The sequence below is a fragment of the Fukomys damarensis genome, unplaced genomic scaffold, assembly GCF_012274545.1.
Source record: "Fukomys damarensis isolate Sample0158 unplaced genomic scaffold, DMR_v1.0_HiC HiC_scaffold_24, whole genome shotgun sequence".
Classification (NCBI taxonomy): domain Eukaryota; kingdom Metazoa; phylum Chordata; class Mammalia; order Rodentia; family Bathyergidae; genus Fukomys; species Fukomys damarensis.
The window spans coordinates 67,354,115-67,369,248 of NW_022900936.1; the positions used below are offsets into that span (position 1 = coordinate 67,354,115).

Sequence of the window (15,134 nt, forward strand, 5' to 3'; positions counted from 1 at the left end):
AGCGCTATAATTACCCTGCTACACTATGGAATACTATTCCTGCCATCTAACTGTATCTTGGTATCTGCTATGATTTGGATCTGAAATGTGCCTCAAGAGCTCATGTGTTAAAGATGTAAGACGGCCAGGGAATGGTTGGTTAAAGAGGTTAAAGGATTGGTTGCAAGCTTGTGGGGCTCTCAGGTGGTGATGCAACCTTTAAGAGGTGGGGCCTAGTGGAAGGAATTGAGGTCATAGGGGGCATGCCCTAAAGAGGATGTTGGGCCCTTCTTCTCTCACTGTTCACTGCACACCACCATGAGGTGAGCAGTCAGCCTGCCACACGCTCCCCACCATGATGCTCTGCCTCACCACAGGCTCAAGGGCAATGGAGCCAATGATCACAGACCACAATTTCTAAATCTGTGAGCCAAAACACATTTTTCCTAGTTGATTTTTTCCAGATGTTCTGACACAGCAGCAGAAGGCTGATCAAAACCATGCTGGTGATGCAGCCTTCCTCTATATCCCTTAGCTACCTCTCCTCCTCTAGAATTATCCCTAGTCTGTTCCCTTTCTGTACAGTAGACTTTTCTAGCTTCCACATATGAATGAGAATGTGTGGTGCTTCTCTTTCTGTGCCTGACTTGCTTCACTGAACATGACAACCTCCAGTTCTAATTATTTTGTCAAAAATGACATGATTTCATTATTTTTATGGGTAATATTACACAATACACACACACACACACACACACACACACACACATAATACTTTATTTATCAGCCACAGAGGGACACCACAGTTGATTACCTTGGCTACTGTAAATAATACTGAATAAATATGAAAGCACAGGTACATCTTTTCATTCATATATATGTATGTTTGTCAAAAATGACATGATTTCATTATTTTTATGGGTAATATTACACAATACACACACACACACACACACACACACACACACATAATACTTTATTTATCAGCCACAGAGGGACACCACAGTTGATTACCTTGGCTACTGTAAATAATACTGAATAAATATGAAAGCACAGGTACATCTTTTCATTCATATATATGTATGTGTGTATGTGACTCTTATATACTTTTAATGGCAACAATCTGAATATATTCATTCCCTCAATTTACTGAGCATCTAGGCGAAGCTAAGTGCTAGGAAGAGGGCAGTGAATTATGTGTGTCGGGGTGTGTGTTATGTGTGTTTGTATTTGCGCGATATGATGTATGGTAGGGACAGTACAAGAGGGCGAGAGAGGAATATGTCTTGCATAGCTACCTAGGACCACAGCCCAGTGGGAATGCTGCTCCTTCTGCCTCCTCCTCTGCCTCTGAGGTGAGGTAACAGACACAAGTCAGAACCAGAGCTGAGGATGAGGCAGGGCTGGTAAGATGAGGATCAGACTTTTGTGATCCTGCCACAAATCCAGGGGCACTGGCACTTTCTATGTGTGCACTGGGCTAGGTACTGTACTTCCGTTCTCTTGGCCTCTGCTTTTTGTTGGTGGGAATTCTACCCACCTCACAAGGAGGAAGGGAGGAATCAAATGAAGTGTGTATAAGACCACAGTACAGCATAATAGGCATTCAGGAAAGCGGGAGCTGCTGGTGGCCCACAAGAGAGCCAGCCCACTGCCCTACAGACCTGGACTCTATCACCAAGGACAACAAGAAGCCGAGACGTCCTGATTATCTTCAGGTAAGGCGGTAGATGTCAGAGTCTAGAAAAAGGCCAGGAGGAGGCCTCAGGCCCACTGACCACAGAGCATGTGGCTGACATCATGCTATGCACAGCCTCACCTAATCCCACAATCCTGCTGGCAGCTCTGATTACTGCTTTTTCTCAGATGAAGTCACAGAGGCTCAGAAAGCCAGCTACGCTTGTCCAAGGTCACATAGCCTAGAATTGAGACTGCGACTAAGATCTGATGGCAAACTCATACTCTGCTGCCTTCCTGGAGACTTGTAAGGTCCAAAATGAGGCATTTCCCACCATCCTCAGTAATGGGAGATGCCACAGGAAAGACGTGGGAGTTGCCAGAGAAGAGAGGCACAGAAGGAACCTTCCCTTTCTGCTTTAGAAGACAAAGATTCCCCAGGATTATCTACAAATCCTCCTGATTTGAGATCTGCTGAGGTCCAGCTAAATCTCCTGAAGTCTCCATGCTCCCATCTAAAGGAACACACTTGGCCTTAAGAACATGGGAGGGAGCCATCTACCCCTAGAAGAGGCTGGCTTCAGGCAGAAAAGGCACAGGCCACTCAGTACAGCAAGGAAATCTCCAGTCCCTTGGGAGATGTGCTGGGGGGAGGGGGCGGAGATAGTCAACCATCACACAGGCAGAACCAAACCTTACCAGCCAACCCCAAACAACTTGGCTCATTCTCAGCCCATCACCCTGCCCACCACCATCGTTAGCACAAATGTTCCTGCCACTGCCACACTGCCAATTAATGGCCACGAAATACTTGGAGAAAATGTTAATATAAAATAAATCAAGTCAAAGCTTCCGTGCTCCTGGCCAATCTTTCATCATGCCTAGTGACCACGTTTGGGTAGAGAAAAACAGAGAGGGGTTAGGTGATGTCTGCATTACAACATTTTCTCTTTCAGCACAGCAGTGCTCACTGGCTAAAATCAAACACAGCCAGCCAGGGGGTTGCATTCGGTGTCAGATAAATGAGGATCAAAGGACAGAGACATAAGAGGAAAGCAGAAGGGAAGGGGCACAAATGAGCAGTGGTCCAAGAGTTGGAAGTTCTCTCCCTAACTGGAATTTCATAAGTAACATGATTATTAATCACGCAAAGCACCACTGATTTAAATGGACTTGAATTTGATCTAAAGCATTTAAAATTGTCTCTTGACCCCAGAAAAAATCACTTTCAACTGTGGCCAAAAGGGAGTACAAAAAGACTGGGGGTGGGTTGAAACTCAGGGATCAAGTTACACAGCACAGTCCCCTTCTCTATTCAAAGTACGCACACTTTGAATGACCAGTTCCTGAGCACTGGACAGATGTGCACGGCATCCTGGAAGTACCAAACCTTCCTGCAGGAAAGGGCTCCCGAGCAGGCTTGGAAGTCTGCAAAGAAGTACCCCTGGTCCCAGCACACATCAGAGGTGGCCAAACTACCCGAGTGCAAATGCCCCGGGCACTGACAGTCCACTCTGTCCCCTTAATCCTCCCGGCAGTGCACTCAGATCCTGACAAATGCCCTAATCACTCCTAATCCCACTGGGAGCTGCTCCTCTGGCCACACCAGGATGACTTGCCACGACCCACCCAAGCACAATGGGGCAGGGCCACACACAGGCACATGACACACCTGAGGCCTCTTCCCAGCAGCTGTCACAGGAGGCAGGACGAGAGTCGGCTTGCACTTCCCCACTGTCCTGCTGAGATTCCTGTCCAAGGTCTGGTGAGAAGGGAGAATAGAGAGAGCAGGAGCCAGAGTCCAGGGCCAGACTGAAAAAGTTAAGGGGCTTTGTTCTAACTCTGCTCGCAGATGTTGCAACTTGCCTTCTGCCAGGCAGCCAACTTCACTCGGGAGATAATGTTGTTCTAATCCTCCCAGCTGAGGTGACCTTTGAAACCTCTGGCAGCCACTACAGTGACTCTCAGGGGAGTCCACAGGAAATCAAAGTTCACAGGTTTTCACATGTTCAGAGCTGCAAAATCAACTGAGTACTGAGCAGAGCGAGGACCCTGTCAAGCAGAGAGCTGAGTCCTGGCATGGGACACTACTCTCCCAACTCCACATCTGGCATGGAACACCACTCCAACCCCTTGGCACATCTGGCCTGGGGTTACCACGCAGTGCTCACTAGACATTTGCCTCCTGAGACCAAGCCCTTTGTTCTTTAAGCTGAAGAAGCCGTATTTATGATGTCCAGAATTAGGAGGCAACCCTGGGGAGCAGGATAGAGTGGGAACAGGAGTGAAGGAACCAGGCTGAGGCTTAGCTAGGTTCACATGGATCATGAACCCCAGAGAGCCCTGGGATCCATCCTGGATCATGCTGCTACAGTGGGGCTGCAGGTGACACTCAGGCTAGACCACCCAGTTCCGAAGGAAACACTCATCCTGTGAAGCTCGCACCTTGGGACAGACTGTGGACATCTAAATTAGGAATGCAGTGAACTTAAGCTTGCTCGAATCATAATGGATTCTTGAGAAATTACTAATCTCCCAACACTTAGGGGACGCCTGATCCTGCAGCTCAGTAGTTCTCAAACATTTTGGGGGATCAGAACTGCTATATACCCCTCAAAGTTACTAAGGACTTCAAAGAGCTTTTGTTTGTGAGTTGTTGCTAGCAAAATTTAGTATACTAAACCAGACATGGTGGTGCATATCTGTAATCCTAGCATTCTGGGAGGTATAAAGAAAGAGGATCACAAGTTTGAGCCCAACCTGGGTAACTTTGTGATATAGTGAGGCCCCCTCTCAAAATAAAAACTAAAAAGGGCTAGGGATATAGCTCAATGTGAGCCCTGAGTTCAGTCCCCAGTACTGCCCCCAAAAAGTGTATTACAAATTAGTGTGTTACAATGGAGAACTATTCTTCCATAAAGTGATATAAATTTGAGTCATTTGTAGGAAAATGGATGCATCTTGAAACCATAATATTAAGTGAAATAAATCAGACACATTGAGCTTAAATATTGCACGGTTTCTCTCATATGAGAAACTCAAATATAAATAAAGAGCAAAATAAGATAGGGAGATAGATCCTTTGCAAATGGGAAAGTGACCAAGAGATGGCGGGGGGTGGGGTGGCAGAAGGAGACAGGGATGAAAATAAGAATTGAGATGTGTACATGTATCAAAGCCCCATGAGGAATGTAATCATTACATACTACAAATATGCAGTAATAAAGCATAAAATTGAAAAAGACAAATTAGTGTGTCTGAAATCATAATTCACTTACAAACACCGACAATAAGCCCATATGCTAACATCATTTTTCTTTTTGACACAGGGTCTCACTATGTTGCCCAAGCTGTTCTCAATCCCTTGGGCTCAAGGGATCCCCCTGCCTCAGACTTCCAGGTAGCTAAGATTACAAGCTTGCATCAATATGCCCAGCAACGTGAGTATTTTTAAAAGAAAACTATTTTCTGAAATGAGAAAAATGTAATAAGAGCATTTGTTCCGTTTTGTAACTGGAACAGCAGAGTATTTGCAGCTGTCGGGTAATGCAACAGCACAGAGAAATGATAAAAGTGAAAGAAACATGGCACAAGCCTGTAATCCCAGCACTCATGAAGGTTAAGGCAAGAAGATCACAAGTTTGAGTCCCACCCGGGCAATTCAGTGACTAGCTGGACTGTGAAAGAGTCTCAGGGACCCCCGAGATTCTCCGAGGAGTTCTTTGAGAAGCCTGCATTAGCCTATCTCCCAGCTTTCTCTGTTACCATCTATTCTTATTCTGTTCTTCGTTGTTTTTAAATTTAGTTAATTTAATTTAGGGACAAGTTCTAAATTGCCCAGGTTGGCCCAAGCTCCACATCCTCCAGCACCTGCCTCTCAAGCAGCTGGGACTACAGACACCTGTCACTATACCTAGCACCTCTGTTCTTAAAATACACAAGTGGAAAGGGCAATGTGGCTTTATAATGAACAGTGGTGCGCAGCTTTAGGGGACAAATGAGGGAGAGGGTGAATCTAACTTGACTTCATGTTTTCTTCCAGAGACAGAGGCTGATGCTCACGAAAATATCTTGAAGTCAATTAAGTCTTCGGCCCAGGCTGAACACCTCTTGAAGGCCTTGCCCATGAAGATGTCCCCGCAGTTTATATCTAACAAAGGAAGGAACCAAAGAAGCACTACTCTTCATCTCTGGGGAGCACAGATAGAATTTCTGGCTGTGGGCAACATTGCTAGAAAGTCACTTGGAATCAGACAGAACCAGGAGCAACGATTTGAACAAAAACATGGAAGTTATGCCTCTGAAACCTAAGGTTACAGTAAGCACCTATAAACAGCTAACGTGCTGAATGTTAAATATGACCCTGCAAGACCAGCAAAATGGAACTGTGAGAGTCTAAAGGGGGAAAAAAAATTTAATTCCTACACTTAGGCTCACACACACAAAAAATACCCAAATACAAAACAGCTGCCTAGAACTTCTAGCCCCACTGAGAGGTGGCCGAGTATGCTCGTCACAGCCTTTAAGTTTCTTCATTCTGCGTATCACAGGGGCGATGATGATGAGGTGTTCATCTGATTAACATTGGTGTCCCAAGTGGAACCTGAGCTACACTAGGCCTTAGGCCTTCTGTGTCTCACTCAGTACATTTCCCCAATGCCCAGAATACAGATGAGCGCATAATAAGCTCTCGGTAAACACAGGATGCATGAACGCAAAGGGCTGGGTCAAGAAATAAAAAATGTCACTTCTGCCATGCGAGACAGCTGGCTGTAAAGAGGACAAGGGATGGAGAAAGACAACTGTTTATTTAGACCAAAGTAAGCTGTTGAAGGGGACAGTAGGTGAGCAAATTTCCAGGATAAGGAATTGTGCTGTCAGAGTGAGAAACTGAGTTTTATAAGGGTTGATGATATGAAGACAGGTTCTAGACAGCAAACCTGATCAAGTAAAGAATGTCTTTTCCTGGATCATCTGGCACCTTGTGGATCTTCTGGGAGCAGCTGCATTGCTTTTAAAATTATATGTTTACAGTTGCATCTTTCTCTGGCTTGCTGAGGCCTTTCACTTTAGATAGCTGGTGATAAGGAGGTCTATTCAAATATTTTAGAGAAGATGGATCAGGAGTCATTGGGAGGAATGAATGAGCCTTACATCAAAAGGTCTGTTGCTGTCTTACCACCTACAGAGAGCAGGGGGGCTTTTAACCTTTTTGTTCCCAGTGGGCAGCCACAACCACTTCCAACTGTGACAGTGTTTAATTGTGTTGCATAAGGAATCTCATGAATGTTAGAGATCTTGAGGAAAGGAGCAGGAGAACAAGTCACAAAGCTAACAACTCTATCCTTCCAAGGCCCACTAGTGTTTGGCTCCAGATACACAGTGCCTGTCCTGGCTCTACACTTGGCCTGTAACCCAAGAATTCTTTCTACTCTGGGCTTTTCAGCCTTGCTGTCTGTGAAGTGGGCACAATAATGCCCTGCCCTGGGTACATGCTGGGTTTTCTTCCAGCATCCCCAAGCAACTTGTATCCAGCATCTAGTTCCCAAGTGAAAGCATGCAAAGCCAGCCTGTGCTTGTCACCCACAGCTGAGTTTTTCCCCCAGCCACCAGGCAGCCTAGGCCTTTTCTCTTGGAAAACACATGAAAGAAGGAACTGGGAGTTGCCCACATCAGCCAGGCCACATGAGCAGAGCAGCAGGAGGGAGGGCCACGTCTACTTGGCAACACACGCTGAAGGCCCATATCTTTGGCGGAGTTATTTTAAATTGTCTTAAAAAGGAATGCCACACATGCACACGTGCACACACACAGTAACACACACACACTGAGCAAGTCAAACACACCCACCCATGCTAACAGTGGGAATGGGCAGGGCCTAGTTTCTTGCTGTTGCCCCTGCCTGCTGGGACTTGGGCTTCATTTGGGATCCAAGGAGAAGAGGCAAGAGAAGATGTCTGCAGTAACAGTAACAGGCAAAGAAACCAAAGCCAGAATCAGAAACTAGATTGGAATTAAATTAGCAAAATGCACATTGTAATACTTTAACAAGATTCCTAATGTGTGCATTTTCTTAACACCTATCACCCTACAGAAGTAAATTTGGGGGGTCAAGTGGGTTTCTATACCACTCCCTTTTCAGATGCCTCCTCCTCCTTCCCTGGCCTCTCCATTCTCAGGGGGCCCTGGACCAGAGGGGTGCTCAGGAAGGGGTGACCATTCCTCCATCCTGGGAGCCCAGGACACAGATCTGGGGAGCAGAAGCCATCGCCTCAGGAAGGACAAAGTGCTGCTTTCTGCACGGCTGACCTGTGTGGTCAGAGGCAAGTGACAATCTCCAAAAAGTCTTAGTTTGCTCCTCTACAAAATAAGGCCACCACAAACACCTGTTACCTGCAGTACTGTTATAAGGACCAGCAACAGGCATTAAAAGCAGCTGCAGCCCAGTCTCTGGCACAGAATCTCCATCCACGGAACTGCTGTCATTGATGTTGTTTTTAGTCTTTAAATTTCTGTCAGAAGCTCTGAATAGGAAGACACTGTGGACCAATGGGGAAATCAGGAGACAGCGCTAGAGGATGGACGAGCATAGGGGAGTCAGTGCCCCTTAGTGCCTAAGAATTGGCTGCTTAAGGGAGAAAGTGCCGAGAGACCAAAAAATGAACAGACAGACAAACCCAACATTACATAGAGTGCAACTGGGGACTTTTGGGAAGAAATGTGTCTTGACAGCAAGACAGAGAGACCCTGTCCCCCATCCTCACAACTCTAAGGCTCGAGGAAGAGGTTTATATGTACGCTAAGGTGGGCCAGAATTTACCGAATGTACCAGGCCTTTCTCAAAGACTATTAACATGTGAAAACATCAGTTAGGAAACAGTACACCCATGGCATTAAACACTTGATAACTCCCTTAATGGCACTATTTGTCCAATAGGTTTTAGAATGTGTGCCAGGATCACCTGTAGGCAAAACAGTGGTTATGACAAGATGACTGTAATCAAGACAAATCCCTACACTCTTCCCCTCATTCCACTAGAACTAAATAACTCAAGTCACTGTGAGACAGAACTCTTAGGGGATCTTGGGGATCAGAAAGTAGGAGGCTAGCAGGTTAAGTCTGGGCATCCTCTTGGTGTTGTGGAGCCAAAGAACAATTGAGACCCAGAAAGGTGAAGGGGGAGTAAGGAAAAGGTCACCTCTCTGCAGTCAGGACTCTGCCCCGCCCCTCCCTCCTCCTGAATGCTGGTCATTAGGAATGCCTAGAAAAGCCCTAGGATAAGGTGGCTCAGGAAGGAAATGAGCCTTAGGACCAGGATGATCACATGCTTCCTGGAAGGTGCTTCAGAAACTGAGTTCCACGTTGGCTGATGGTCCCACTCCTCCCTGGGCTAGCCTGAGTATGTGCTGCTTCTCTGTTTTCTGCAGGGAGCTGGCCCTGTAGGGATAAGCTGAAAGGACAGACACAGGGGACACTGAGCAAGAAGGATCCCTGGGTCCTGAAGATAGGGAAATAGGCAACTGTGAGAAAGTACCCAGGCCAGGCTCCTAAACGCGGTCTCTGATCCTCTCACACAGTTTAAGGGAGATGCCAGCATCCAACACCTGTTTCTCCTGGAACACAATATTTCTGTGGCAGAGAAGGAAGGAGGAAGGTGCTTCTATAGGCACTCTGCCCTTGCATGCGAATGCCTCAGGCATTCAGTTCTCCCAAGGAAAGGGGAGCAGGAAGCACTGTGGACCTACTGGGTGGGGGGAGGCTACAGTGATGTGGACACACAGAAAAGTGAAGAATGCCACCAGTCACATGGTCCACAGTTCCTGCTGGACCCCTGGGACCAGAGACAGTCTCCATCACCTCTAAGTCCCTAGCACATCCATGATGGAATGCAGCATCCCTTCCGGAGAGGCCTGGGGTTTCTTCTTTTCCAAATCCTCCACCTCATAGCACAGCAAAGAAAACCACAGAGGCATGAGCAATCTGGTTATGGATTCCTCCAGGTTCCAGCATGGAGATGAAAATTTGCTCTTATTTTCTAATTAGTCCCATTGATACAACCTGCCTCCTCTGGCTAAAACCCAAGGCCTGGCAAACAGTGTCCTGGATTTTTCCTGCTGCTTCCAGCCCTGATTAGCATCGAGAGAAGTGGCAAGAGTATAGAGAAGGGAAAGAGGAGGGAATGAATCCTGTATCTCCACATGACAAAGGAGGGAAGGTGCGAATGCCAGGTGGGTTTTCTCCATACCATCTTCAGGAAGGCTGATTATGCTAGAGACAGAGAAGAAAGACTATATTTTATCCCAGTGTAAAGTCAAAACCTAAATGATAAGCACAGCTGTAGTCACCACCAGACCCAGAACAACAGCAATAATAAAGCTACAGTCAAAGAGTAAGTTAGCTGGTAACTGCAAAGCAGTGGACTTTGTTGAAATGAGCACACCACACACTTTGTTGTCAGAACTCTGCCTCTGTCACTCTCTTGCATGACTCTGGTGACTTGCTTTATCTTTGAAATCTCAACTCCCCATCTGTGAATCTATTCTGTAGGGTGTGTCATTAGAAGCAACTTCAAGTATCTAACACAAAGCTGAGACCCAAAGTACCCAATACATTGTAATTGTAACATGCAAAGTCATTTCTAACAATGCCTAGCACAGGGCAAGCACTCAGCAAATGATAACTACAGTCATGTGGCACATAATGATATTTTGGTCAAGGAAGGACTGCCTGTACAACAGTTATAAGATTATAACGAAGCTGAAACATTCCCATCACCTAGTGATATTGTAGCCACTGCAGTGTCTCTGATGCTGCCGGTGTAAACAAAACGACTCCACTGCAGGTCACATGAAAGCACAGTATTGGATAGAAAGGACTATGTTACTGGTTTATGTACTTACTTCCTATCATTAGAGTGTGTGCTTCTATTTAGACATTTTTTATCTTATTTACCATTTCTCTTTTTCTCACTCTCATTCTTTCTCTATGTCTTGTTCATTCTTCTTCTTCTTCTTTTTTTTTTTTTTTTTTTTTTTTTTTTTTTTTTTTTTTTTTTTTTTTTTTTTTTAGTACTAGGGATGGATCTCAAGATCATGTGTACTTAGGCAAATATTCTACCACTGAGCTATATACCCAGCCCTGTTTACTTTATTATGAGACAGAATCTTGGTAAGTTGCCCACGTCTGGCCTCTAACTTGTAGCCAGGCTGCCTTGGTCTCCCTAAGTAGCTGGGATTACAAGTGTGGACCACCATATCTGACACTACCACATCTCTTGCTTCCATCGTTTTCTCTTATGCTTGATTTAATCTCTTGTTGTTTGTTCATCAGAACCTGTCATACTTTCTTGTTGCTGAGACACACTATCCCATGCTCACAATTTAAAGGAGGACAGGCTTATTTTGGCTCACAGTTTTAGAAGTTTCAGTTCATGGTTGGCTGACTCCAACACAGAAACAGCATGGTGGGAGGGCATGGTACAGATGAAGCCTGCTCATACCATGGTAGCCAGAAAGCAGAACAAGAATGGAAGAGCTGAAGACAAGAACACATTCTTCCATGTCATGCCCCTCAGTGACCCACCTCCTAAAAGCAAGTCAGCTATAGCATCCCCATGACACAGTTAACTTCCAAAAACTCAGCCTCTAAGATCAACAGAGTTTTGGGTAACATTCTAGATATAAACCATTACATTCCGCCTTGGCCCCTTAAAGACCCATTCAATTCTCTTTCTGAAAAATTCATTTAGTCCATCTCTGAGTTGCCAAAGTTTTAACAGTTCCAGCACTGCTACAAAGTCAAAATCCAAAGTTTCCTCTGAGACACAAGGCAAACTCTTAGCTGTGAGCCCTGTAAAAATAGAAGAGAAAGCTAAACACTTCCAACATACAAAGGCATAGAGCTGTGATGGTGAGACCATGTCATGTATGCCTCAACTGGCTGTTTGTTATCACTGAAAGCTCTAAAAGGTTCACCATCACTGGCAAAGAGAACCCTATATAGAAATGAATGGGTTCAAAGCAAGACCAAAATCCATAAAGGGGAATAAAATCCTGTAGTTCCACGTCCAGCAGCTTGGGGCAAGATGTGAACTCCAAAGGGCTTTGACATCCCTGCCCCATGGCACTGCTAGTTGCAGCCCTCCTGGCCTCTCTCTTAGGTTGGCTCTGCTCACTGACAGCAACTTTCCTCAGACATCCCACATTCCTGGCTTCTCCAACTTCCTGAGATCTCCACTGCACGTGAGGCCTCACATAGCTTTACACACTGCTCATCTCAAAGGCACACTGTCCAGCCTCCCAGACTTTCTTTTAAAATTTGGGTGGAAGCCTCCTTGACCTCACAACTCTTGTATCCTACATGCCTGAAAAACCAGTAACCCAAAGATGATGCCAAGGTTTACCACTAGTTTGAACAGTAGTCATGTCACCTTAGAGCACTGCTTCAGGGGCCTCTGAATGTCAGAATGGCTGAGCATTATGAAAGGAATCCCAGGCAATCAATTCCTTCGGTGGCCCTCCCCAAGCAGGGCACTCCGGGGCTCTCTTCTCAAAGCAAAGTCTTCTAAAGAAGTTTACATTTATCTTTTTTTACCCTTGAGACAGTGAAGGGGTGGGATTTTCTGATTCCTGAGATTCCCATCTTTCCTATCATCCTGATGCAAAGTACTTGGCTTCTTTTTAATGCTAATGCGTTCAACAACCACACTATCCTTTGCCCCAACTTTGTAAATGCTTCCTTTCTAGTAAAACTCCAAACTTTGCAAAGAGGATTTTTGCTCCTGATTCTCACTGTGAACCTGGCAGAAAGCACCCAGAAGTACCCATGCCACAGCCTGAACACCGGGCTGCCTTTAAATTTCCTCCAACAAATTAATTAGTCCACTGCCCTTAATCTTAGTCTCTCTCAAAGTCTCAGGACATGGGCAAAATATAGGCAAGATTGTAGCATAACACACAGGCCTTCAGTCCAACTGCCAATGCAATCCTTTTTTCTAACCAAAACCTCCCGAGACTGGCCTTTATTGACTGCATTTCTATCCACATTCTGGTCTTCTGAATTGTGACCAGAATCTCCCATTAAACCTGGCTTACAGCATTTTACAGCTTCTCTAGCTAGATCTCCCACAAACCAGCGTCAAAGATTGTGTTTCACTTAGAAGTATATCCTCAAAATGTAACTAAAATAGTACTCAAGATCCTAATGGGACAATTAGCAAATAGGAAGAAAAGGACCAAAGGTGTAGGGACAGTGAGAAGGATAGGGAAGGGGGAATAAGGGGAAAGGAAAAAAATATGAGAAAATGTAAAAATGGAATTAAAGTGTTTGAAGGGGGGGAGGGGAGGGTGAAGGGAGGGTGGGGACAAGGGGAAAAAATGAGAACCAAGACCTGGCATGTAAAGGTACAAGATCCCAGTAATGAATGTAGCTGTACTGTCTACCTAGAATGTACCAATAAATTAAATTAAAAAAAAAAAGATTCTGAACCACACAGTCAAGTATAGTTATAATAACAACTCCATTCCTTGTACCAAAATCTGTTTAGTCACTTTCCTGTTGCTGAGACACAATACTCAATAACCACAGTCCAAAGAAGGAGAAATTTATTTTAACTCACAGTTATAGAAGTTTTAATCCATGACTGACAGACTTTAGGGCAAAAACAGTATAATGGAAAGACTTGGGCGCTGTTTGCATCCTGGTGTCCAGGAAGCAGAAAGGGAAGGGAGGAGCCAGGGAGAGAGATATAACCCCTTCTGGGTTATGTCCCCAGTGCCCCACCTCTAACCAGCACACTCAGCTGATGAATTTTTTAGTGGATTAAACTGACTAATGATCAGTATAGCAGCCTTGTGATACAATTTCTAAAGGCCCCATCTCTGCATGCATGAGAGTTTTGAGGGGAACATTCTAGATTTATACCATAAGAACCACACACACACACACACACACACAAACATTATATATATATTAATCTAGTAGGTAGTAGACTATACTAAGTATATGTAAATATATTCTATGATGTTGGCCCAATGACAAAACTACCTGATAATTTCTTTGAATGTATCCCCATCATTAATGATTATTACATGATTGTACCTGATATCAATGTGATATGAATCAGGGTATCACATCTCACTTGACTCTTCTGATTTATTTAAATATTGCAGCAATCTTGAAGAATATATTACTTCATGCCCTTAAATGGACTGATTTCTTTTTTCAGTTTCTTGTAGTTCATTAAACAATACATATTGTTCTTATCTTCCCAAATTCTGCTTTACTGTTGACACACTGGAATATGGCTGTATTGCCAAATGTCAAGGGAATTTAAACATTTAGTTCTTTATTCTACAGATGAGGAAAACAGGCAAAAAATGGGTAGACCAAAATATCTTTAAATACTGCAGTAATCACCAGCAAGGACCACTGACATTTGTGAGGCAGAGAGAACAGGTCACAACTATTTAAGTGAATGAGCCCCTTAGTATAGAGCCAATCTGGGTAAACGAATATAAAAGCAAGGAAACTCATCTTGTAAAGTGATGTATCAAGAGTTGTTTTGAAAGGGCCAGGGATTTAGCTCAGCGGTTTGGTGGCCTGCCTCACAAGCACAAGGACCCAAGTTCGATCCCCAGTACCAAAAAAAAAAAAAAGAGTTGTTTTGAAAGGGCCAGGGATTTAGCTCAGCGGTTTGGTGGCCTGCCTCACAAGCACAAGGACCCAAGTTCGATCCCCAGTACCAAAAAAAAAAAAAAGAGTTGTTTTGAAAAACAGTCATTAATGGCAGCAATGAAGCTTCACATGGCTACACTGCTCACATCTCTAGGGAACGGAAAGGGTATGTTACCAAAACCCCTACAGTGTGTCCTGTTCTCCTGTGAGTCATGATAGCACAAGTAAAAACTAAAGACAGGAAATGAGACTTACAGAAGAAGCTGAGCTTTGGGCCTGATCAGTGCTGCTCTGGGCAGCAAAGAGGAAGGCACCCCGAGCTTGCCACTATTTATTGGGTTCATAGGGCATAATAGATGGCTCAGAGGGTGGCGATAATCCTAAATAGACAAGGCTCTTATAATCACAGGAAGCATCAGAGGGCTAGGATGGGGGCTGTATTCCTGGACCATGAGGATCTCATGCTGATAAGGATCTTGTTGATTAGGATGATAAGGTGAGCAAAGACAGGCCAGGGATTCCTGAGTTCAATCCCCAGTACTGCAAAAAAACAAAAACAAAAACAAAAACAAAACAAAACAAAACTGCAGAAACAACAAAAAACAAAAGCAAAGACGTTCTTAAAACAGGTGGGATGAGTTAAGCTGATAAGGAATTTGTCTCTTCCCAGGTGAAACCTTTCTACTCGGTTCTCAAGGAACCAGGAAGTCTATAGCTGATGTAATGTTATCCTTGAGCATCACAGCATTAGAGGACCTTTGAGGTCTCAGCAGTGACTGGAGACAAAAATGGAGTTATGTTT

The 15,134-nt window shown here is 44.6% G+C and overlaps 1 protein-coding gene across 3 annotated transcripts in view; it reads right to left on the minus strand.

The window, feature by feature from the left end:
* Mylk (myosin light chain kinase) overlaps positions 1 to 15,134 on the minus strand; it is a 224,230-nt gene that overhangs the window by 185,241 nt on the left and 23,855 nt on the right. For 2 of the 3 annotated variants that reach the window (XM_010618079.3, XM_010618089.3), the window contains exon 1: positions 3,329 to 3,532. The exons of the other annotated variant lie outside the window; for it this stretch is intronic. The gene's annotated coding sequence lies outside the window, so the exon portion shown is untranslated. Of the gene's footprint in view, positions 1 to 3,328; positions 3,533 to 15,134 lie in introns of those variants that run through there. 3 annotated transcript variants of the gene reach the window in all.